The sequence below is a fragment of the Numenius arquata genome, chromosome 7, assembly GCF_964106895.1.
Source record: "Numenius arquata chromosome 7, bNumArq3.hap1.1, whole genome shotgun sequence".
Lineage (NCBI taxonomy): Eukaryota > Metazoa > Chordata > Aves > Charadriiformes > Scolopacidae > Numenius > Numenius arquata.
The window spans coordinates 37,157,320-37,181,436 of record NC_133582.1 but is presented as its reverse complement, the minus strand read 5'-3'; the positions used below and the strand labels follow the sequence as shown (position 1 = coordinate 37,181,436).

The window sequence follows — 24,117 nt, the reverse complement described above, 5'->3', positions numbered from 1 at the left end:
ACTGGTGTGATGCCAAGAGAGCGGCAGCAGTTAGAGAAGTTAAGCATCATGGAAGACTTCCAAGGTCCTCAGAAGAAACGCTGGCTATTAAGGGCTGAGATACATCGCACTTGATTGAACAGAACCAAAGCTGATTCCTGAGAGGCAAAGGTTAATTAGACAAATGGCTCAAAAGGATCAATCTGTTCTAACTCATTATTTGTTGATTTTTTTTTATTATTTTTTTTTTTTTAATTTTAAAAGAGAGTTTAAAATAGACTAGGCAGCTGAAAATAACTCCCAAATTCATGAGGTAAAACCACGGAAGGCCTGAGGCTGCCAGTAACGTAACGATTACAGAGTAGCTGCCTAATGAATAAAGAACAAGCAAATCAAATACCTCTATTAAATTATAGTGAATGCAGCAATCTTGCCTGCATGCATCTACTAAGGGGGACCAGGTACGGAGAGCAGCAACGCAGCTACAACTTCCACCATCATTCCAAACTCAGGGTGACAATCCGGGAGGCTTCTCTGCCACCACTTCCACCTACTCCTTCACCGACTGCTCCAAAACACTTCACTACACGATGATTCAGGCAGCAAAAGAGAATTATTATTGCGGGACAGGGTTGGGGGGGGGCGGAGAATAATCTGATGACCCTTATATTTGCTGACAAAAAACACAGGAGTTGTTTTGACTCCCTTCTGACAGACACCAAACCAAAACCAGTTGCCTGTATTAAAAACATGGAGGGAGTTGGCTTTTAGTTTAACGTACATTGTGATAAAATGTATTTTCCTTCTTCCGTATTGGATTTCTTACTATAATTATCTTAGAGTAATAACGTCTCCCTTCAAATCGGTTCACTTTATGAAAACCACTTTCCAGTGGTTTTGAAACTAGGGAAAATGCTTTGTATAACGTTCACAGTCTTATGATTTTTTTTATTTTTTTAATTTTTCAAAGGACGCCTGTTTCCTTATAATTCTGCAGGAAGAGGGAGGCTCACAGAGAGTGTTGTGTTTGCGGCAACATTGATTTCTTCTGAGTCATTAAAACTGGACATGGGCAAGTTATTTAACTCGCGCTGAATTATTCAGATCTGTCCAACGAGGGAGGAGACCAAGATTGAAAACAAAAATTTAGAAGCTCATAAAAATCAAAGGTGACTTAGAGCTTCCAAATATAGGCATTATGTTATAGTGTAAGTGGTGTCTGGCATTTGGCTCTTTTGGGGGATTTTCTGAATCATTCCCTGCTGGGGCAGAGCTTCTTAGTTCCAGAACACAGCGTCTTCTCCAACCCAATCCTGCAGCAACAGGAAAACTGACTAGCCCTAATTAAATCCAATGGGCATGTCTGGGAAAGGACACACCGCCACGCTATTGTTGTGCCATGAAGAACAATGCTATCAATAAAATTATGGGGGTTTGGGATGCAGAGTGATTAACAGGGACTCTCCTTGAGGGCTTTACCTCTATGTCCCTGGAAAACAGACTTCAACTTGGGAAGCAGTAACAGGCCATTCGAAATATTTTGCATCCCCTTCCTCCACCAGGTCTGTGACCCATATGCTATCTCTCAGAGAAATGGGTTTGCCCAGTTAAAAACCTTACAAAGGAATACAGAGGAAGCCAGTTTGTTTTGTTAAATACAGGCCCAACATCAAAGCTGCATTTGGGTGGCAGGAGAACCACAATCAGCTGGTGGCATCTGAGTGCCGGTAAAATTTAGCCTGGCATTATGCAAAGAGTATTGAAGCTTCCTGCCTTCCTGAAGCCAGTTCTGGATGCAAGAACTTCAAAGTCGTCTGTTATAGTATGTTCTTAACAAAGAGTTTGACCCTCAAAAGCTGGCTCCTGCTTTGAAGAGGCTGGCAGAGCGCCACAGCAACTGGGCGTTTCATATGAGCATCTCCTGCAGAAGACTTCATGCCAACATGGAATTCTTTAAACGGTGGGGGAGGACGAACACCGGGGATTAAAATAGAAGAACGTACACGAGAGGTGCTCGGAGAGATGCTATGGAAGCACTGAGGAGAGGCAGCGCAACGAGGGGAAAGGGGCACTACGATCAAGTGGTGCTTTTCACGAGAAGCTTGTGTCGCGTTACAAATTCAAAGGCATTTTGGCAGAAAGGAAAAGGTGAAGGGCATCATTACAACAGGTAGAGAATAAAGCAGAAACTGTATTAGTAGACAGCCGTATGTCTGTGAGGCCGAGGGAGACCTTCTCACTCTCTCCAACTCCCGGAAAGGAGGGGGTAGCCAGGGGGGGTCGGTCTCTGCTCCCAAGTCCCAGGCCATGGGACAAGAGGAAATGGCCTCAAGTTGCCCCAGGGGAGGTTCAGATTGGATATTAGGAAAAATGTTTCCACGGAAAGGGTTCTTAAGCCTTGGAATGGGCTGCCCAGGGCAGTGGTTGAGGCCCCATCCCTGGAGGTATTCAAAAGCCGGGTTGACATAATGCTTAGAGACATGGTTTAGTGATGGTTTTGATCAGAGTTAGGTTGATGGTTGGACTTGATGATCTGAAAGGTCCCTTCCAACCTGGACAATTCTATGATTCTATGTTTTAAGGACTTCCCACTCTGCCAGCCCAACCGTGTTTCTAGAGTGGAGCTCAGGAAACTGGTGACAAGACCTTGATGCTACAGTGCCCTGCAAGAGCAAGGGGCATGCATCAAAGGATAGCCTAATGCTATCAAGTTTGCACACCAACAGAGCCCAGCGTGTCAGTCGGCACAGCCATCTACTGCTCCACAAACAGGAACGGCGGCAGGATCCACTGCCAACAACCACATCGCCCTCTTTATAGCATCTATACCATGTGGTGAAGGAAAGGCCGCAGCAGACGAGACTTCCTCAACACTGTCACTTGGCTAGGCCACTGAAAGATTACAGGAAACGGAACAACTCGGGACCCAGGCTTTGAAGGAATACATGAACATACATCCATTCTCCTAAAAGTGAGGTCAACTGCGCATTCCAAAATGGGAAGTAAAGAAGTGGAAAACTGTGAAAAGTGGACCAGAGGAAGCAGTTTTGCTCTGACATTTGCATACCAAAAGCTGTGCAAAATATGTAAAACTTATACCAAAATAGTGTAATGTAATAGTGGAATATGTATACCAAAAGGAGGATTGCACTCCTTTAGGGCAACAAAGATGATGGAGGGATTGGAGCATCTCCCTGATGAGGAAAGGCTGAGAGAGCTGGGACTCTTTAGCCTGGAGAAGAGAAGGCTGAGGGGAGACCTTATCTATGTTTCCAAGTACCTAAAGGGTGGGTTGAAGGAGGATGGAGCCGGACTCTTTCCAGTGGTTGCCAGTGACAGGACGAGGGGCAACGGGCACAAGCTGGAACATGGGAAGTTCCATTCGAATCTGAGGAGAAACTTCTTTCCAGTGAGGGTGGCAGAGCCCTGGAAGAGGCTGCCCAGGGAGGGTGTGGAGTCCCCTTCTCTGGAGATCTTCAAGACCCGCCTGGATGCAGTCCTGAGTGATGTGCTCTGGGCAACCCTGCTTTGGAAGGGGAGTTGGACTGGATGGTCTCTAGAGGTCCCTTCCAACTCTGACAATTCCATGATTCCTCCATCTCGCAGGCACCCAAGCCTTTTAACTGTCAGAAATGCTACCAAAGACAACAGAGTAAAGGCTACTTACAGGTGGAGTTACTGTCAAACCATAAAGATTTCTTTTTTTTTTTTTTTTTTTTTTTTTTTTTAACACTGATGCTACGCTCTTAGGTGACTCAAAATGCAAAGAATATTGTAGTCAGAAAGTAACTATTGGCCAATACTGTGGTCGCACCTGCAAGAGGCCACAGAAAGCACAAATCAGACAAGAAAACCACTTGTCACATAAGAAGTTAAAAGCCTCCTTTCCAAGAGCTAATCACAAAAATATGCTACCAGCTTCATCTACAACATGCCATGATACTGCATTAGAATAGGGAATTTAGCTTACGGGGCATTTGGAGTGCCATTTATAGAACTTTAACCCAAACAGCAGGTCAGACGGTCTTTCTATCGGCCCAGGTATTTTTTACTTCAATAATGACTTTAAAGTGTGATAAGGGGCAACATGAAGCTTAATGCTCTGGTTAACCAAAAAACCACAACCTCAAACAGCCTTTGCTCTGAGTATCGGAGTAACACGGAAAGGTTTGCATTTAAACCTCCAGGGGATGCATCGCATCGCTGCACCTCTAATTCGGGAGCGAATGTAATCCTTCCTCAATTCTCAAAGTCAGAAAAAAAAATGGGCTGAGTCAGTGTTCTCCCAGCCAACTGCTGTCCTGGAACCAGCCTCTGCTCCATTTGCTGGCAGAGCTTTCCAGCAGAGCTACACCGAGCAGAAGGGACTGACCACTCAAAGAGAAAGAGTGCAACACAGACGGATGGCAGAACAGACTACAGCCTGCTGCCATTCACTTTTCCTACTGCATCTCAGAAAACTCCTAGAGAAGAATCCTCCATTAACCAGATCCTGGGTATCTGTCTCTGGGAGCGTTACACAACCACAAACACAGAAACGTTGGTCAAAAGAGACCATCTGATGCAACCACTCCCTCAACAAGGGACTATCACGAGGTCACCTGTGGCTTCACCCAGCTGAGTCTTGAAAACCTCCAAAACACCAAGACTCCATGGCCTCAAGACAACTTCTCCCAGTGCTGCACCAACTTCTGAGCAAGGAAGGGTCTTCTAGCATCTGTTCTGAAGATCCCAAAGCAGCCAATTGCCCACTGGTACTAAAGCAAGGGGTTATTTTACCTGCAGTGCTGGGATTCTTGCTGAACTTCATAAGGCTTGTGTTGACCCAGACAAGTTTCTCCAGGATCTTCTGGACTGAAGGGCTACCATCTGCCATGGCAGCCACTCCCACAAATTATGTACTGTTAGAGTGCATAATAACTTATTACCCATCATAAAGGATAATTACCTTATGTAGCACAACGATCTTTGTTGACATAGGAGTAGGTTTATCTGACTAGACAAACGGATCGAGTAGTGTTTATTTTTCCCACCCCAACTATGGTACATGCCAGGTTCTTCAGAGGACCAAGCAAGACACGTAGTAAAGAAGCCAAGCAGCTTCTCTGTTTTTCCCCCAATGCTCATCTCAAGTGACAGGATGTCACCACTGTCCGTATAATTGTCTCACTCGGTGGTTCCCAAGCTTTCTGAGCCACGAGCTGCTCTCAAGATTGAAGCTGCTCTTCAGGAAGATTACACGCTGCTGTGAAACTTTTCACCAAAAGAAACTTCAGAAGGGATGTCTCATTCACCATGAAACCACAGTCACGTAAGTCACACCTCAGGGGGCAACTAATCCTTTATTTGAGCTTCTGCTGACCTCCTAACCAGCGTGACACTTTCTGGCATGGGCTTATTAATGTGCCATGTCAACAACTCCCTTGAAGCAAGCACAGCAGAAGGTTTTCCCATTGTTCCAATGTGTATTTAGAAAATAGCACAGCTGAGTTATTTTACATTCACATATCACAGTAGCCTTTTTGTTCTAGTATCTCATGACTTTGAGATCAGAACGAACCTCATCAGTTAAGGAACCTCATTGAAGTGACCTATTTCTTCCACAGAAGAGGAGCAATCTGAAGTCTATGTTATGGAAGATACCATCAGAAGTTTTAAATTGTGGAATGACAAGTTTCAAATGAAGAGTGCTGTATGGGTACACACACAGAGGTAGCAATGACGGGGGGGTGCTGTTACAAAGGCAGATTAACCATCCTTCTACTAATGACTGCAAAAAAGCCTGTGTACGACAGGACGCGCAGTAAATGCTTCCCTGCAGCTGAGTACTGTACACCAGAGAAAGTCGTGACTTTCCCATTTAATTAGGACAAATGCCACCACTACATTTGTCAGAAAAATAAGGGGAAAAAAAAAAAAAAAAAGAAATGCACGGCAGTGCCAGTCTCCAAGTGCTCCAATCTGATAAGGAATTACGTGGCATCGCTGGACCTCATCAGGAGGAGTAGCATCACACTGACACACAACAGCCCTGCCCAGGCACCCTGCTCCCAGCACCACCACCACGACAGCCACATCCACCATCCTGGGGCGGCTATCTGGCAGAGCTCTGTCTCCCTTGACAGGCAGCAGTGCTGACCAGACACAAAAGGTGACCACCTGGTGGATCTCTCCCCGTGCCACGTCCCCACCACGCAGCAGCTCTCCTGCCCGTGTATTTTAAAGTCAGGGTCTTCACATACCACTCCCCGTGGACCCCCACGTGCTTTATGGAGGCGGCAAGCGGCGCTGCCACCAACACGGACAACCAAGGCACAGCCTGGCTTTCTCCTGCAACTGCAGCTAGACGTGGTTCCAGCAGCCATCGCTTCCATCCACCAAGCCACCCGCCTTCGGCGGCTGTTCCAGCGAAGCCAATTTACTCGGCAGACAAGAAGCTCCCAGATTAACCTGGATCGGCTCCGGGTGCTGAGAAAGAGTAACAGCCAGCTAGGGGGAGGACCTCAGAAACACGTGCTTCTTAAGCAGCCAGGAGAATACGCCTGAGGCTGCAGAGAAGTGATGACACTCATCCAACGTGACGTCAGAGATGGGGATGGGGCAGGGGCACAGCCACGGTGGGCACAGCCTCCTCCTCTTAGACCACCTCACTTTTTAATGCCTCATTGAGGCATTTTACAGTGCACGAAAGCATATGTGTTATCTAAGTGCCAGTTATACATTGTACACGCCTCCTACTTCAGATTAAAGGAAAGTATTAATGTATTATTCATTCCTCCAGCATTTTACTCTTTGCTATTTGGATCGTTGCTCTGATTTTTATAGCGAACACACCCTTTCTTTTTTTTTTTTCCTTTTTTTTTTTTTTGGCCAAATAGTTCCTAGCTATAATTTTGATTACAATTTGCAAATGCCGGTTTGCAGAGGATTAATTGTGGTGGTGGAGGCAGGGGAAGAACCCGGTGGGTGACCATCGCTAGTTTAGAAGCACAAGGACAGCAATGGGAAACATCACAGTCTTCTTCTCAGCAGGACTTGGTCCAGGAGCAGAAGTTTCAGGCTGCCTCCTACTCAAAGCATGACAAATAAATCCCCAAACGCTCTACAGCTACAGCTTAGTCTTAAAATGTTGTATGCTATTTAAAAAAAATATTAAAATCAATAAAAATTCAAACCAAAAGCGGAGCACTTAAGGTATCACCCAGGCTGGAAGAACGGAAAGGGGACATCAATTTCGTTAGACAGCTCTCATGAAACACAGATGCTCGACAACTGCCACAACTGTCACAGCACACGGCCAGCACGCAGGTATGGAACCAGCTACTACAGAAAGTTATAGAAATGACCATTACATCAATTGCAGAGAGCTGCCTCTAGGGAGGAATCTTCTTTAACCAGCCTGCTAGTTGTCCGCTGAGCTCTAAACCAAGGTTGAAGGTCTAAAGCAAGAAGGACTTGTCACATCTGCTTCGCCGGATGCGTAACAGGGGACAATAAATATGATTGTGTTCTGTCAGCTCTGTCAGCAAAGGTTCTCCTTTAGAGAGGTTAAAAGCAAAACCACAAGCGCTTCTAATTATAAAAGGCTGTGAGCTTGTTGGGGATTAAAAAAAAAAAAAAAAGAAAGAAAAAAAACCAAACCAAACAAAAAACCTAAAAAAAAAAAAAACCCAAAAAATCTTTTTAAAGCCTTTCAAAGAGCCACGAAAAGAAGATTTAGTTAAACACATGATTCTCAGCCTCTTCTTATTTGTGCAGCACAAGGTGAGGCAGGGCAAAGACAGAAGGTGCTTTTCCTGGGAGTGGGTGCAGCCTGCTGCGTGAACTCCCTGAACCCCAGTAACCCAGCGCAGGCAGGGATCCAGCCAGACGTCTTAGGGGTTACTCACATTCACGGCTGAAGAGCAGGAACACTGACTGACACACACACACTCTCTCTCTTTCTCTCTAATAAAAACAAAAATTGCCAAAGGCAGATGTCTCCGTGCGCTTAAATTCGGTCGGATATTATGCGGTTGGGATTGCATCGCCGCAGGATTTAATAAGAGGAAGTTCTCCTACCTCTCTTGGTTAGGCAAAAAAGAAAAAAAAAAGCGTCTTTTTTGCTTTATAGAGGAAAGAGAAAAATAGCCCCCACGACACAGCCTGTGTGCTAGTATTAAGCAGGGGGAGGAATCAGTTCCTGACGTTATGCAAGTCCTAGCAGTGTAAGAAAGGTTAACAGAGTTTATTGAACTTCTAATAGGGGATAACTCTAGCATTTCTTCACAGCCCATATGCATCAAAAAGGTGATTTTGTTTGTTTTTCTGTTTATTCCTCCATGACTGAACTCAAGGGCTTTGCCTCCAAGCCCATTCTCCTTTCTGAGCCAATGACCAGCTCCCCCTCGCCATCCACCTTGGCTCAGCAGAGCGGTTTTATGCAGCTGTGCAGCACACGTAAGGGTACCAAAGCTTCTAGACCACATTAATTCCTCCAATGGGACTGATTTTGGTTTGCAGTCCCGGTAGTCAGGATATCCAGCCAGAAGAAAAGCCTCCACACCTTCTCCCGAGGAAGGGGCATCCATGGAGCAGCACCTCAGGAGGCACCTGTCCTCCCGTTAGAATTATAGAATCATAGAATTGTCCAGGTTGGAAGGGACTTTTCAGATCATCGAGTCCAACCATCAACCTAACTCTGATCAAAACCATCACTAAACCATGTCTCTAAGCACTATGTCAACCCGGCTTTTAAATACCTCCAGGGATGGGGCCTCAACCACTGCCCTGGGCAGCCCAGTCCAAGGTGCAATAACCCTTTCCGTGGAAACATTTCTCCTAATATCCAATCTGAACCTCCCCTGGGGCAACTTGAGGCCATTTCCTCTTGTCCCATCGCCTGGGACTTGGGAGCAGAGACCGACCCCCCCTGGCTACACCCTCCTTTCAGGGAGTTGGAAAGAGCGAGAAGGTCTCCCCTCAGCCTCCTTTTCTCCAGGCTGAACACCCCCCAGCTCCCTCAGCCTCTCCTCACAAGACTTGTTCTCCAGACCCCTCACCAGCTCCGTTGCCCTTCTCTAGACCCACTCCAGCACCTCTGCTCTCCCAGCATGGTGCTGATCAGGCACCTGGGGCTTCCACAACATGGTACCAACCTTGTCCTACAACAGACGGGCCTATGGCCCTTGGACGCTCACCAATCTTTTACTAGTTTAAGCAATCAAATAATATTCAAATGATAACTCTACTATGGCACCTATATGTAAGATGATAAAGGGAATCATCCCCTCCCCAATACCTCCAATCCCAATACTCAGGAAAACACCACCCATGTCACAGATGAAGAAAAGAAAGCAGAAATGGCAGCATTCACCCAATTTGGCATCTCACTCTCAATAAGTTCACCATGAAGCAGCACCATCCTCAGGGGAAGGAGTTCGAGGAAGGAAAAAGTGAGTCCTAATGGAGCAGAGGGGTACGACACTGTAGGGCAAAGTCAAACTATTATTGAGTCCATAGGATGCTCAGTGAGGCAATGAATGCAAGCTGGGGTGGTTCCACCTGGGACAGTTCTGGGCTCCCTAGTTCAAGAAGGACAGGGCACTGCTGGAGAGGGGACAGCAGAGGGCTACAAAGATGATGAGGGGCCTGGAGCATCTCTCTTGGGTCTTGGGTCTTTTTAGCCTGGAGAAGAGAAGGCTGAGGGGGGATCTGATCAACACCTATAAATACTTAAAGGGTGGGTGTCAGGAGGATGGGGCCAGTCTTTTTTCAGTGGTGCCCAGGGACAGGACAAGAGGGAACGGGCACAAACTGGAACATAAGAAGTTCCATCTAAACATGAGGAGGAACTTCTTTCCTGTGAGGGTGGCAGAGCCCTGGAAGAGGCTGCCCAGAGAGGTGGTGGAGTCTCCTTCTCTGGAGACATTCCAAACCCGCCTGGACACGTTCCTGTGCAACCTGCTCTGGGTGGACCTGCTCTGGTGGGAGGTTGGACTAGATGATCTCCAGAGGTCCCTTCCAACCCCATAGCATTCTGTGATTCTGTGACAGTGCCATACATACAAATGACCATGTTGTGACACAGGAGGATGAGGAAAGCAGTACGCTTGGGCAGGAAAGGCTACAAACAAGAAGAGGCAGCAGTTGTGCCTTCCTCTTTTAGGAGAGCACAAGGAGGAGATGACAACATACTCATGACACAACACACAGAAAAATGCTAAGGACAGCTTTCCCAGAAAAGCAGCGTAGAAGAAAGGAGCAGAAAGAAGAACTTCAAATTTTCCTTCATCTCTTCAGAGAAAAGCATCTCTCCTATGAAGAAAAGCATCTTCTATGAAGACAGGCTGAGAGAGTTGGGGTTGTTCAGCCTGGAGAAGAGAAGGCTCTGGGGAGACCTTATAACGGCCTTCCAGTATCTGAAGGGGGCTACAGGAGAGGGACTCTTTGTCAGAGAGTGGAGCCATAGGATGAGGGGTAATGGTTTTAAAGTGAAAGAGGGGAGATTTAGATGAGATACTAGAAAGAAATCCTTTCCTGTGAGGGTGGTGAGACACTGGAACAGGTTGCCCAGAGAAGCTGTGGACGCCCCATGCCTGGAGGGGTTCAAGGCCAGGCTGGATGGGGCTTTGAGCAACCTGGTCTGGTGGGAGGTGTCCCTGCCCAGGACAGGGGGGTTGATCTTCAAAGTCTCTAACCATTCTATGATTCTGCCTATACAAAGAAACCTGGATTATAGGATACCAGTTGCTACTTTATGTAAGAGAAAGACAACTCAGCCTTTTCCTGCCTTGTAAGAACCTGTTATCCATGTGCGTACATGGTAACAACGGTGGAATTTCTGCTCAGTCATGAAACACCCAAATAAATGCACGTTGCCCTGACGCACAGCAAGAAAGCCAGCGCTGGGGAGACAAGCTCTTGCGATGAGTACGCAGGGCTGACACGTGCCTGTGCGGATGCAAAGGCAGCGTGCAAAGGCAGTTGGGCAACACAGCGAGGTGAGCCAACGCTCTGTCGGGATCACATCTCCACCCAGCAGGAAAACACTGCTGTCGCTAACCACATTACCCCAAACAACCTCATCACCTCCTCCCCACTGAAGAAATCTCTCACATGGTAGGCAAACCATCCCATTTCCTCTGCCAGCAGAGCCAGGGTGCTGGGCTTTTGCTTTCCTCTCTTCCCCCACCCCCATCCCAAAACACAATAAAGCCCCGAAATGCTCTTTTCAAGAAGGGAAACACCCACCGTGTCTACAGGATGTGAGAGGCGAAAGGGATGTGGGTTAGCCGGAGGAGGTGCAGCAACGTGCCTCCGGCTGCTGTGCCCTTCAAGTCATACCGGGACGTGCCCTAAAGCTCACAGGGGACGATGGCAGATCTTGTGTATCAACATGGGACCTGGCCGTGAAGCATCCTACCCACCTCCCGTTTTAGCTCTCCTCTCTCCAGGGTAGAAAGCAGCCTTTCCCACCGGGCACGGCTCTGAGGGGTGAATGCAAAAGGTTTCAGATTATGGATCTCAACCCTCTGCAAAATCTGTAAACATCGCTCTAAGTCCATCCTGTTATTTTTTGTAGAGACTATCTTCACAATTTTTGAATGTTCAGAACAGGTGATACTTGAAGGCTAGGGCCTGGCCCTGCCAAGGGGACTTTTACACCTACACACCATCGATTTAGGGATGCCAGTCGAGCTGGCTGGTACTGGTGGGTAAAGCTGTTTGCAGGTTCTTGTAATTAGGAGACACCCCGAAGAAAACCCAAGCTATCAAACTGCGCACACAATATCCAGCACATCTCTGTGCGCCTCAGACCACAGCTTTAATTCTACCCCAGCTTCCTTCTCCTCAAATCAACTCCTTCGGCACTCCAAACACCCACAGCTAATAACATCAGAAGGTGCAGCAGAGCAAACAGAACCAGTGACGGGTACACCAGGAGAAGTTCTCACTTCGCTTGAGCTCCTGACCTGCTTGAAGGCAGGAAAAGGTGAAATAACTTAGCTGGAATAAATTTTCTTTTTGTCCTTTATTTCCTCTGTCTCCTTAAGCCTGTGAATGCCTCGAGAGCTGCACAAAGTCTTCTGGAGCAGCACCTTCAGGTATCAGGCGGGTTGACTTCAAGGCCACCATCCTATAAATGATGCAATCCAAACCTCCAAGGTCAAATCCCTGCACTGAAAGATGTCCTTGTAAAGGCATTGGAATATATCTATATATCCGTTGCCTCGTTCTCCTCTCTCTCTCCTCACCTTGTACCTGGGTTTGGGAAGAAAATAGGACAGTTCAGTAGGAAGCACCATCCTCCCTGTCCCATTAACCTGCTTTTTTATTTCCCCTGGCTACCTGCACGCATAAAGAAACAGCAGACCAGGAGCAAATCGTCCCCCGAGCGACCGCAGGCGTCAGTTCCTCCTGCTGAAGCCCGGGAGCCCCGCCACGCTGAACATTTGTGCTTCTTGATGGTGGGCCAGCGAGCAGAGAAATGGAGCGCCGCCAGGAGCCGGCCGGGCTGGCTCAGCATCCTCCCTCACAGGCTGCAACGCCGAGCCCTCGCACCACCCTCACGCCATGCAGCCGCCCTCTGCCTTGGCTCATCGCTGATTCGGGGTTAGGTTATTCCCATGAACCGCCGCTTGTCTTCCCAGCCAACAAGGGAACATGCTAGCCTCCCGAAAAACCATGCTCCGGGAGGAGGAGGAGGAGGGGATTAGGAGGGAACAATGTCAGCGTGTCTTCAGCGAGCTGGAAGGAATCCCAGCCTCCAGCTGCACAATGACATGCAGGAAGGAGCTCTGAAAGCTTCCCAGCCCCGGCGTGCCAGGCTCGGAGACGTCTGGAGGTAAGAATGGCCTTTAAAGCATAAGGATGCAAGAGGGACTGCAGAGCCCCGCACGCAGACCGGCCGGGGCAAAGCAGGAAATGGTGGCCTGAGCTCAGCTCTCTTTTTTTCTGGCACTGGGTGCCAATTGTGTAGTCCAGACCCTTAACCTTATTTAGGTCAGAGGCTTCAACACAAAACAGTCTTAGAAACCCAGATCTTCTGTGGGAACGAGAGAGTCTGCTTGGCCAGACCCAGAGAGCTCTCCAGACACTGGAGCTGAAGAGCAACCCCGTGTTAGAAGGGGACGACAGGAGGAGATTGCGTTTGATGGGCTGCCCTGGGCTCTGCACGGCCACCCAAAATCATGCATCATGCTTTATACACGAGTCGCGTGTCTCGTCACGAGCTCCAGGGTGGAGAAAGCAGCTCTCGGCGAACTAAGCACAGGGTATAAAACAGGATCGGGTGGATGCTCATGAAAGCTCCCTCGTTGGTTCAACCTGATGTCCCACCAGGCACCGCAATCACAGAATGCTGTGGGGTTGGAAGGGACCTCTGGAGATCATCTAGTCCAACCTCCCACCAGAGCAGGTCCACCCAGAGCAGGTTGCACAGGAACGTGGCCAGGTGGGTTTGAATGTCTCCAGAGAAGGAGGATCCACCACCTCTCTGGGCAGCCTCTTCCAGGGCTCTGCCACCCTCAAAGTGAAGAAGTTCCTCCTCATGTTTAGATGGAACTTCCTATGTTCCAGTTTGTGCCTGTTCCCACTTGTCCTGTCCCTGGGCACCACTGAAAAAGGACTGGCCCCATCCTCCCGACACCCACCCTTTAAGTATTTATAGGCATTGATCAGATCCCCCCTCAGCCTTCTCTTCTCCAGACTAAAAAGACCCAAGTCCCTCAGCCTTTCAATGCCATCCTTGCAAACATAAGCAACATCAAGAAGGCTCCAGTGATTCTTCTCAATGGTGCCTATGCACCTGCAGGCCTACAAAGTCCACAGAGCGGAAATTATAACCCTTTTAAAACACTGCTTTCATTCCCATTTCTGGATTATTCTGGGGATAAAGTAATCGTTGATCCAGGGGAAGCATTTCAGATTATTTGAAGAGGTGTGCCTCGCACAGGTTTTGTTAGCGTGACCACTTCCTAAAGTTGTGCCATAGAAACACTCCATAAAAACAATCAAACCAATGATTTAATACCTACCGGCCATAATACAGTACTAAAATACCAAGCTTGCCATTCATTGCACCCGTAAGGCAGAACGACAGCACATAAAAACAGGGTGACAGGGAAACACGCGGCAGCGTTTAACCGGATGCAGCATCCAGGAGGATGGAAACAAGAAATAAAGCAAGCTGCCCAAAATTTAACCACCATCTCAGCGGAAACAAACTGCTAAAGGTGGCAGCCTTTCCAGGAGCATCCCGGTTTTGGGAACAGACCTGGGAGATGAAACTTGAGCCAGGCACGAGGAATAATGAAAAGGGAAGCAGCAACCTCTGTGCTTTCTTTGGACACGGGATTCAAGCTGGTGTATGACCCTTGCTCCCTGATAACGTGAAAGTGCCCTGCGACAGATAAACACACGTACAAAGTTTACAGACAACATTCCATCAAGTCTTTAGGTAATTAACAACCCTGAGAAGATCTCATGAGAAGGAAAAAAATAAAAAAAAAAAAAAAAAATCCCCAAAACCCCCAGTGACAGTATAGTCATCCGACAAATCTCTGCTCCAGGAGAACTGAAGTTTTGAGACCACCATACTTGCATTCTGAGCAAAAAAAACACACTTCCATACTGAGAAAGAACCAACATTTAGTGCTGATCTGGCTGCAGACTCCAAACAATCCCCCCAAACGTACCCGCAAGTACATTAAAAACTGGGACACGGGGAGTCTTGCATGGACAACCCAGGCTTTCTCCTACAAACCTCAGGGTTTAGCCAAATCAAGCCCCACATCGGCACCGGAAACAAAGCACACTGCCGTGACAGAGCTGATATTCCTCCAGCACTTTTTATTTTTAAGAGATATTCTGAACAGCGTGCCTTGTTGAGGAGCTGCTAGACGGAAAAGATTCTTCTGATATGAATTCATCGGTCTCTCCTCACAGAGCTGATGTCTCCAGACACTATCTTGAGGAAGATAAGGTGCGTTATGGAAGAGGAATTGCAGACCGTCGGTGCAGCGTGCACCCCTACGGCATAATCAGATACCCTCAACTGGAGATAGGAAAGAAAAATGCCGAAAAAGATGTCGAGCGCTTCTGCTGCTAAGCTCCTAACGCACACACAAACTCCTTTTAAACCGCTCTCACCAGTTAAAAATAATTCCGCACCCAACACATCAGGAAGTTGACAAGGTATTTTTCTGCAGAGCTTCAAGCGCTTCCGAGGAACAGAAATCAAAAACCTAAATACTTTTTTCATTTAAAGTGACGGCACGGGAGCCTCCTCTATTTGCACGAATTCATAACAACCCCCTGAAATTAAAGGCAAGGCTGCAGTTTTCAAGCAGATTTTGCCTGAAACTTCAGCTACCTTAAAAGGTACCGATTTTCAAACTGCCTGGCAGGAGGCTTTCACAGGGGAGAAAGAAATCACGTTTGACCAATCTGATAGCTTTCTACGATGCTATAACTGGTTGGTTGGATGAGGGGAGGGCAGCAGATGTCATCTGCCTTGACTTCAGCAAGGCTTTTGACACAGTCTCCCATAGCATCCTCATTGGGAAACTAAGGAAGTGTGGGCTGGATGAGGGGACAGTGAGGTGGATTGAGAACTGGCTGTGTGACAGGACCCAAAGGGTAACGATTAATGGAGCAGGCTCAAGCTGGAGGCCTGTAACCAGTGGTGTCCCCCAGGGGTCAATACTTGCTCCAGTCCTGTTCAACATATTCATCAGTGACCTGGATGAGGGGACCGAGTGTATCCTCAGCAAGTTTGCTGATGATACCAAACTGGGAGGGGTGGCTGACACCCCGGAGGGCCGTGCTGCCATCCAGCGAGACCTGGACAGGCTGGAGAGCTGGGCAAGGAAGAACCTCATGAGGTTCAACAAGGAAAAGTGTAGGGTCCTGCACCTGGGGAAGAAGAATGTCAGGCACCAATACAGGTTAGGTGTGGACCTGCTGGAGACAAGTTCTGAAGAGAAAGATCTGGGGGTCCTGGTAGACAGCAAAATGACAATGAGCAAGCAGTGTGCTCTTGTGGCCAGGAAGGCCAATGGAATCCTGGGCTGCATAGGGAAGAGTGTGGCCAGTAGGTCGAGGGAAGTCATTCTCCCCCTCTACTCTGCACTGGTGAGGCCACAACTGGAATACTGCATCCAGTTCTGGGCTCCACAATTCAAGAGGGACAGGGAACTACTGGAAAGAGTCCAGCGAAGAGCAACGAGGATGATTCAAGGATTGGAGCCTCTCCCTGATGAGGAAAGGCTGAGAGAGCTGGGGCTCTTTAGCCTGGAGAAGAGAAGGCTGAGGGGAGACCTTATCAATGCTTATAAGTATCTGAAGGGTGGGTTGAAGGAGGATGGAGCCGGACTCTTTTCAGTGGTTGCCAGTGAGAGGACGAGGGGCAACGGGCACAAGCTGGAACATAGGAGGTTCCACCCAAATATGAGAAGAAACTTCTTTCTGGTGAGGGTGGCAGAGCCCTGGAAGAGGCTGCCCAGGGAGGGTGTGGAGTCCCCTTCTCTGGAGATTTTCAAGACCTGCCTGGATGCAGCCCTGAGTGATGTGCTCTGACATGCTCTGGGCAACCCTGCTTCGGCAGGGGAGTTGGACTAGATGATCTTTATGGTCCCTTCCAACTCTAAAAATTCAGTGAAAATTCAGTGAGATTCAGTGAAATCTCCATCCCATGCAGTCCATCAGCAGCACATCTTGGAACGAGGAGGCGGTGTTAGAATGACCTGGGGGGAAAAACCATGGATGATCCAAGGAACCTGAAGTCCTCGGCCTCGTAGGTGGGAGGCGATACCGCTCAGCCCTCATGGCGCGAAAGCAAAGGCTCCATCCAAACGCCCTTGCAAGAAGTGGAAAGGCTCAAGGTGGGGGAAGGCGATTTCAAGGCCAAGTGAAGCCCGCGGGAAGGCTTCAGGTTCAGCAGGACTGGAGAGAGGACGAGGAAGGAGGTTCACGTTCAGGTTACGGGAGCAAGCTTTGAAGGTCGGGTCAAAGGTAGAGGCAGTTTTTATGAGGCCATTTCCTTTCAACATTCTGGGCGATCGATACATAGGTATATAGATATACAGGTAGATTCCTACCTTCTTACTTCCACTTTCTTTTTTTTGCCAAATTTGGGTGCACAGCTGTGCGATCCAGACGGCCACCATCGTCCTCGCACACAGCTCCTCACAAGAGCTGCCGTACGCTACGCACGCAGACGACAGTCGGAAAGGGCAGGAGAAGCAAGTCCAGCCACAGCCACGTCCAAGTGGGCTCGGTTTAAGCAGGAAATGGGAAACAACCACAGGCTTAGAGGTGGCTTTTTGCTCATGCAAGCCCAACCCTCACCGACAGGCAACGTTTCCAGAATTTTTACTCTGTGTAGAAATCACAGAATCACAGAATCTTCATGGTTGGAAGGGACCTTTGAGATCATCGAGTCCAACCACAAAAAAAAAAAAAAAAAAATTAAATAAATAAAATTGTCCAAATATCTATTAAATTCACAAGATGCTGACTGAGGACTGTTCAATCCCTGAACTTTTAGCTTTGTCCTCAAACCACGGTTTCCTTTTCTGCGATGCTACTCTGCAGCAGAGAACTCAGAAGCAACAAAAACAAGAGATTTGGGGAGTTTTTTGGTAACCAAAGGCTAACCTTTACTGTGATGTCCCTCCGAAGGAGTGTTGGAAATAAGGCTGAGCTATCTGCCAGGGGTACCAAGCCCTCCACCCTCACCCAGGCCACATCCTCCTCATTGCTCAATGCCACGTTCTGGGGAGGGTGGCCACCGCAGAGGACAGCGGGCAGCGCTGGTGGCACAGTCCACATTGATTATGAAAGAGGAGCGTAAACACAGCCAGAGATAAGGGAAGGAGCTGTACAAAGGACTAGCAGGAAGATATAGATAGATAGATAGAGAGAGCGAGCCAAAAACTGCAGTAGTATTGCTGCCAAAATCATAAGTAAACTTGGGCTGGTGAGTATAAAGGTTGCACAGGTAGCCAGGTACCACCACGGCATTTTCCTGCCAATAGCATTGATTTTAACACTGAATTCAGCAGGGGCTCCGCTGCTTTTTACACGGTGGGAATCCGAGGCAGACATAGGGTACTTCCTCTCCTGCGTGTCTCACCACCATCAGCCCCACACCCCACGAGAGGGGAGCAACTCAAAGACTTCCCTAAGGTGGTCCTCAAGCAGGTGGGCTCTGTCACTACCTCCAGTCGAAGAGCCGCGTCTGCCCACCTTGGCTTAAGATGGTCTTACCACTGGAAAACTGCTGCCGCGTTTAAAATGCAAACTGGTTTAAATCGAGTAACACGGGTCCTTCCCAACTAAGACTATCCTCCCTGATAGGGGTTCACACTTTTCCGTATCTTTATCTGCTTGGAAGGAGAGAAAAAAAGAGGAGTAAAGTAGTCATTTGATATGCTACGAGCAGGAGGTTTGACAGCAAACCCGTGGAACTGACCTTGCACGCGTAAAAGCAGCAAACTTGCCTATTTTACTGTTCATTTTCAATCCCAAATTCCGAGTCGCTCCTGCAACAACACCCTGCCGTTCCAGCGGCACGGAGCAGGGGCAGCGCTGGGTCTTATTTGCTTAAAACAGAACAAATAAAGAAACCAAACGCCAGGTTCCTAAGTTAACATCCAGCGCGTATCCGACGGCACGCCGCTCCCAGCCGGGCAGAAAGCCGGCCAACCTTCACGCCAGCCGAGCCCGGGCGAGGGAGGGCAGTGACCGGCAATCACCCCAAGCAGGGCTGGAGCAAGCCCTGGGTGGCCACCAGGACAGCCCTTGTCCCTCTGTGCCCCGCTGGCTCCCAACCCACCAGGAAGCAGGGGTTGGGGGTGGGGGGGTGGGAAACGGAGCTATAAATATAAAGGAGTCGAAGGATTTCGAAGGATTAAGGCTGAAAGCAAAAGCAACAGCCTCTTTATGCTGTAGCCCGGAGAGGTTTATGCTTTCCCTGCCCTGGTTAAGCAAAGGGGCACAGCGGTTTTGCAGGACGGGGAGCGTGTCACGAGCAGCAGGGATTTAGGGCAGGAAGGGCAAAAGCCTCGTTGATCAATTAGCTGTTCAGTAACCCATTAAAAACCCCGTTGGCTGTGAACGGCTTGGACAGCTGTCGTAGCTAAATTTGCACAGGAGCTGCAGCGCGTCACCTGAAACCCCTATAAAAACACAGCAAAAAATGGCCACGCAGCAGGAAAAGGGAATTTTCCAGTTCCTCATCCGTATCTGTAAATGAGCTGCCCCAGGGAACGGTGTTCCCCCGTGGGATGTTCCCCACAAAGAGCAGGGGGGCACTACTGTGTGCTGTCTCCACCACCCCGTGACAGACAGGGGGACAGGACGGACAGACAGACAGCCTGCATAGCCCCGAGGCTCCCCCACGGACAGGAGGTGCCAGGCGGCACCAGCCGGAGGGATTCCAACCCGCTCTGCACAAGCTGGCTGCATTTATTTCACTGCCAACACAGGGCATTCAGTAGCCACAGTATTCCTGGCTATCCTTCGTGTAGGTGACAATATAATCCCAAATGCATTTTTTGATAGGAATCGTGGAGTTGTCAGAGTTGGAAGGGACCTCTAGAGACCATCCAGTCCAACTCCCCTTCCAAAGCAGGGTTGCCCAGAGCACATCACTCAGGACTGCATCCAGGCGGGTCTTGAAGATCTCCAGAGAAGGGGACTCCACACCCTCCCTGGGCAGCCTCTTCCAGGGCTCTGCCACCCTCACCGGAAAGAAGTTTCTCCTCAGATTTGAATGGAACTTCCCATGTTCCAGCTTGTGCCCGTTGCCCCTCGTCCTGTCACTGGGAACCACTGAAAAGCGTCCGGCTCCATCCTCCTTCAACCCACCCTTCAGATACTTGGAAGCATTAATAAGGTCTCCCCTCAGCCTTCTCTTCTCCAGGCTAAAGAGTCCCAGCTCTCTCAGCCTTTCCTCATCAGGGAGATGCTCCAATCCCTCCATCATCTTTGCTGCCCTACGCTGGACTCTCTCCAGTAACTATTTCAAACGAAGCAAAGTCCCTCATGTAAAACAATAAATACGCAATGTGGAAGTGAAGCAGCTACTGAGTTCCTATTTTTAAGCATTTTAATAATGCGGCACGGTTCTCGCCTCCATCACCACACCATATAATAGTGTTGCTAAATTAGCGCAGCGTATTGTAATTAAGTCAGTAAGGACACTGTGCCTCTGCCTGTCAGCTCCCACCTGCATCCCAAAGGGAGAACAATGCAACTTAAAAACAAGTTACATGCACACTGTAATCTATGTCCCATCAACTTTTCCTTTCTCATCTGGCCAAGCCTTGAAATCGTTATTTGGGCAAGGCTCCCAGAGAAACACTAATTAGAGACGGAAGAAGCAGGTTCCTCCTAACGACGCAGCTGTAGGGAACATGCTGAAGCCCAACTCCATCAGGAAGGGTGCAGCTAGATCTGTAAAACCAGATTCTCTCTTAAATGTCCCGGTTTAACACAGCTGTAGACCCGTGTTCGCAGTGAGCCAGACCAACACTTGGTTGCAGAGACAGTGGTTTTCCTCTCGTTAAGAGGGACTGACCGAGTTTCCACACGCACCTTCCCAGGAACTTGGCGTATTTAATTCCCGTGTTCTTCTGTCTCCCTTCTTCTACAGCCGTGTGGCACAAGCTTTCTGAGAAGCCTAGCAGGACGAGGTTATAGCTTTGTAGCCTCTGCTCGTGATCCAGGAGCAGGCGGCATAGCATCCCTTACTAATCCCCCAATTTATTACCGTAAATCAGCCAACCCATTTAATCTTTGCTGCCTGGGACACAGCAAATCCTGCAGGATCTGCAGGAGCAAGCTGGCAGCCCTGGTTTACCAAAATACCTGCAATCTGCAACATGAAGCCAGTGACGTGAAATAAATGTGCAGGATAGGCCAGAAGGCATGGATTGAATCTACGCAGCCATTAAATGCTGCCAGATGTATCAAGTACACATGCTGGGAGAGAAAAAAAATAATAATATATGAACAAATGCTTTCCCCACTGATCTCCTCCATTTCAGTCAGGCTTTATGGCACAAGTAACAGTGGCAGGGTATGATTATAATCTTAAAAAAGATTAAAAATAAGGTTCATTTTATATGGATAAGGTGGCCTTTGGCTATATCATTTTTTCCAGTCACATTTTCAACTTTAAATCAGATAAAAACGGCTGGTCAGATACAGCCTCTCAGACCACAGAATGCTATGGGGTTGGAAGGGACCTCTGGAGATCATCTAGTCCAACCCCCTGCCAAAGCAGGTCCACCCAGAGCAGGTTGCACAGGAATGTGTCCAGGCAGGGTTTGAATGTCTCCAGAGAAGGAGACTCCACCACCTCTCTGGGCAGCCTCTTCCAGGGCTCTGCCACCCTCACAGGAAAGAAGTTCCTCCTCATGTTTAGATGGAACTCATGTTCAAGTTTGTGCCCGTTCCCTCTTGTCCTGTCCCTGGGCACCACTGAAAAAAGACTGGCCCCATCCTCCTGACACCCACCCTTTAAGTATTTATAGGCATTGAATGTTCCAGAAATACACTGAGGCAGTTGCTCAAAGTCAACAAGATGCCCAGATCTCTCTTTAAAAAAGAAAACCCCTGGGAAGATTACTCAGGGGCGATTTCAAGGGCCTGTCCTACATTCTCATGTCACATCCGAGGAAGGAAGGCTGGGGAAGACCCACAGCTCTTGAGAAGAGACCAAGGAGGATCAGACAGCTCAGTGCATCCATCTCCGAGATCCCCTGCACAGCACATGGCTCCAGATGCCTTCTCCAAGAGTCTGGACATGGGGATGGTGTACACCCTTCATGACCTTGCTGCAAGTCCACCCACTGCTTTTGGTCTCTCCTGCAAAGACTCAGGAGCTGCACAGCATCTTGGGCGAGCGACCCACCTCCTACAGGAGGAGGAGGTGATGCCCATATAGAAGCTCTCAGTACTGCAGCCATATGAAGCAGAGGTTTGGAAATGAAATTTAATTAATTTAATTGACACCACCTGTTCCCCCAGCAGCAGTCCTGCAAAGGGCTGTGATCCCTGCCCAAGATGGGAGCAGTACTTCCCAGGAGCCCTAATCCCCTGGGAGATGGTCACGCTTTTTAGCGCCGAGTTCTGCAGCCTTCAGGTAATTTGACGTAGGCAAAGGAACAGGCCAAATCCTAAATCAGTAGAGTTTCAGTTCACCGGAAAATGATGTAACTCAGGGTCTGACCCGAGAAGATCGCGGTGCTTTCCCCTGCCAGATGGCATGCAGAAGGCAGTTTCAGTCTCCCACTAGCCTCTAGCAAGTAAAATATTGTTGATCTCATATAGGTGGAGGTCAAAAAAAACAACCCAAAACAACAACAAAAAAAGTCAACCCAAAAAGCCCCAAACACAATAGCTCTTCCATCACCCCACTTTTTTTGTCCTCAGAGATATCAGAAGGGTGCAAGTTAATGGTGGCATTACGTGTATCTATATTTCCATTTCTCATAAAAATCCTTTTGTGAAGTGCACATAGAAGATACCATCTAATAACTCCTTTTTTTTCTCAGGTTTTTCCTGAAATCGCAGGAGGCAGGATTTCCTCCCTATTGCATGAGGAGAAGAGGGTGTATTTTGTTCTTTTGCCATCTAAGACTTATTAGCACGGTCAGGTTACTCGAGCCAGGCCCTCTTTCCCAAGCTTTTCTTGCCGGGGAATTATTCTTGGCGAGGTTCCAGCCTCGTATTAATCTGAGGGAGGAAAAACCAAGGGGCTTATAAAAAGAAAAGGAGACATAAAACAGACGCACCTCGAGGCTTTGCCGGACCACCGAGAGCTGCAGCCACGGAGTAGAAATAACAACTACGGGCTGGCGCTGAGCCCCCGAAGCATGAAGATACAACCATCGCTGCTACGATACACGGCTGTGAGGAAGGTGAGGAAAAAGCGACACTGTCCGTTTGGAGGGGGCTGCGATCCCTTCCCATCGTCCTGCCGGGAAACATGGCTACCAAGCACCACGCCGCATCCCTTTCCAACCAAAGCATCAAGCCCCAGCAGTAAGTAATCGCCCCTTGTAAGCATTACACCCCCTCTTAGTCCAGATTAAGAGGCTGGATGCATAAAAACAAATCTCCCACCCCATTTAATGGACGGGAGCAAGGGGGATGTGCTCCTCCTGCCTCCAGTGCCTACTGCAGGGACCTGAATGAGGTGGCTTTTTGCCTCATCTCCTTGTGCACAGAAAGAAGCTGCTCCAGAAGGTGGTTCAGGGGCTTGCCTTTGAGGTTCTTCTCCAGAGGGTGGTTCAGGGGCTTGCCTTTGAGGTTCTTCTCCAGAGGGTGGTTCAGGGGCTTGCCTTTGAGGTTCTGCTCCAGAGGGTGGTTCAGGGGCTTGCCTTTGAGGTTCTGCTCCAGAGGGTGGTTCAGGGGCTTGCCTTTGAGGTTCTGCTCCAGAGGGTGGTTCAGGGGCTTGCCTTTGAGGTTTTAGGTTGGTTTTTTTTTTCCCGCGTGATGAGAGGACACGCTTAGGGTGACTGCGCCCCTGGGACACCTACCTGGCCTAGGTAGGACTAGGAAAAAGATCTTCTGTGGTGGCCCGGGGACCTCCTGTCCACCCGCTGCATCCCAGGATGCAATTTTGGCCTGAGGTTTACCTGTCCTTTCCCCAGCAGCAACCACAATTTGGATCTCCGAGCCAGAGAAACCGGGGGCAACTTCTTACCTTGGAGAGACTTCTGTGCTTCTATGTAACCAAAGTGAAAACAGCTAACAGGCTACAAAGCTGGGGGAGGAAGGGGCCGACATGTTCTGAAGGAGTAAGCACAGAGGCTTGCTGTGCAAGAAACTAAGCCAAGGGGAGAAAAAAAAGTTAATCAGTGCTAAATATTAGTGCCAATATAAGGCACTTATACTGGCCTAAGATTTTTTTTTATTATTTTTTTTTTTTACAGTGAGAACAATCAATCACTGGAACAACCTCCCTATGGACACAGTAGAGTCCCCATCACTGGAGGTTTTCAAGGTGCGACTGGACAGGGTGCTAGATAATCTCATCGAGGCTCCATTTCCCACCGAAGGTTGGATCAGATGATCGTTGAAGGCTCCTTCCAACCTGGGCTCTTCTATGATTCAGAGATTTTTGCAATAGGTGTTAAAGGC

At 48.6% G+C, this 24,117-nt stretch overlaps 1 protein-coding gene across 1 annotated transcript in view; it reads right to left on the bottom strand.

Annotated features, from left to right (window-relative positions):
* EEPD1 (endonuclease/exonuclease/phosphatase family domain containing 1) overlaps nt 1–24,117 on the bottom strand; it is a 78,278-nt gene that overhangs the window by 47,049 nt on the left and 7,112 nt on the right. The gene's annotated exons all lie outside the window — the stretch shown is intronic.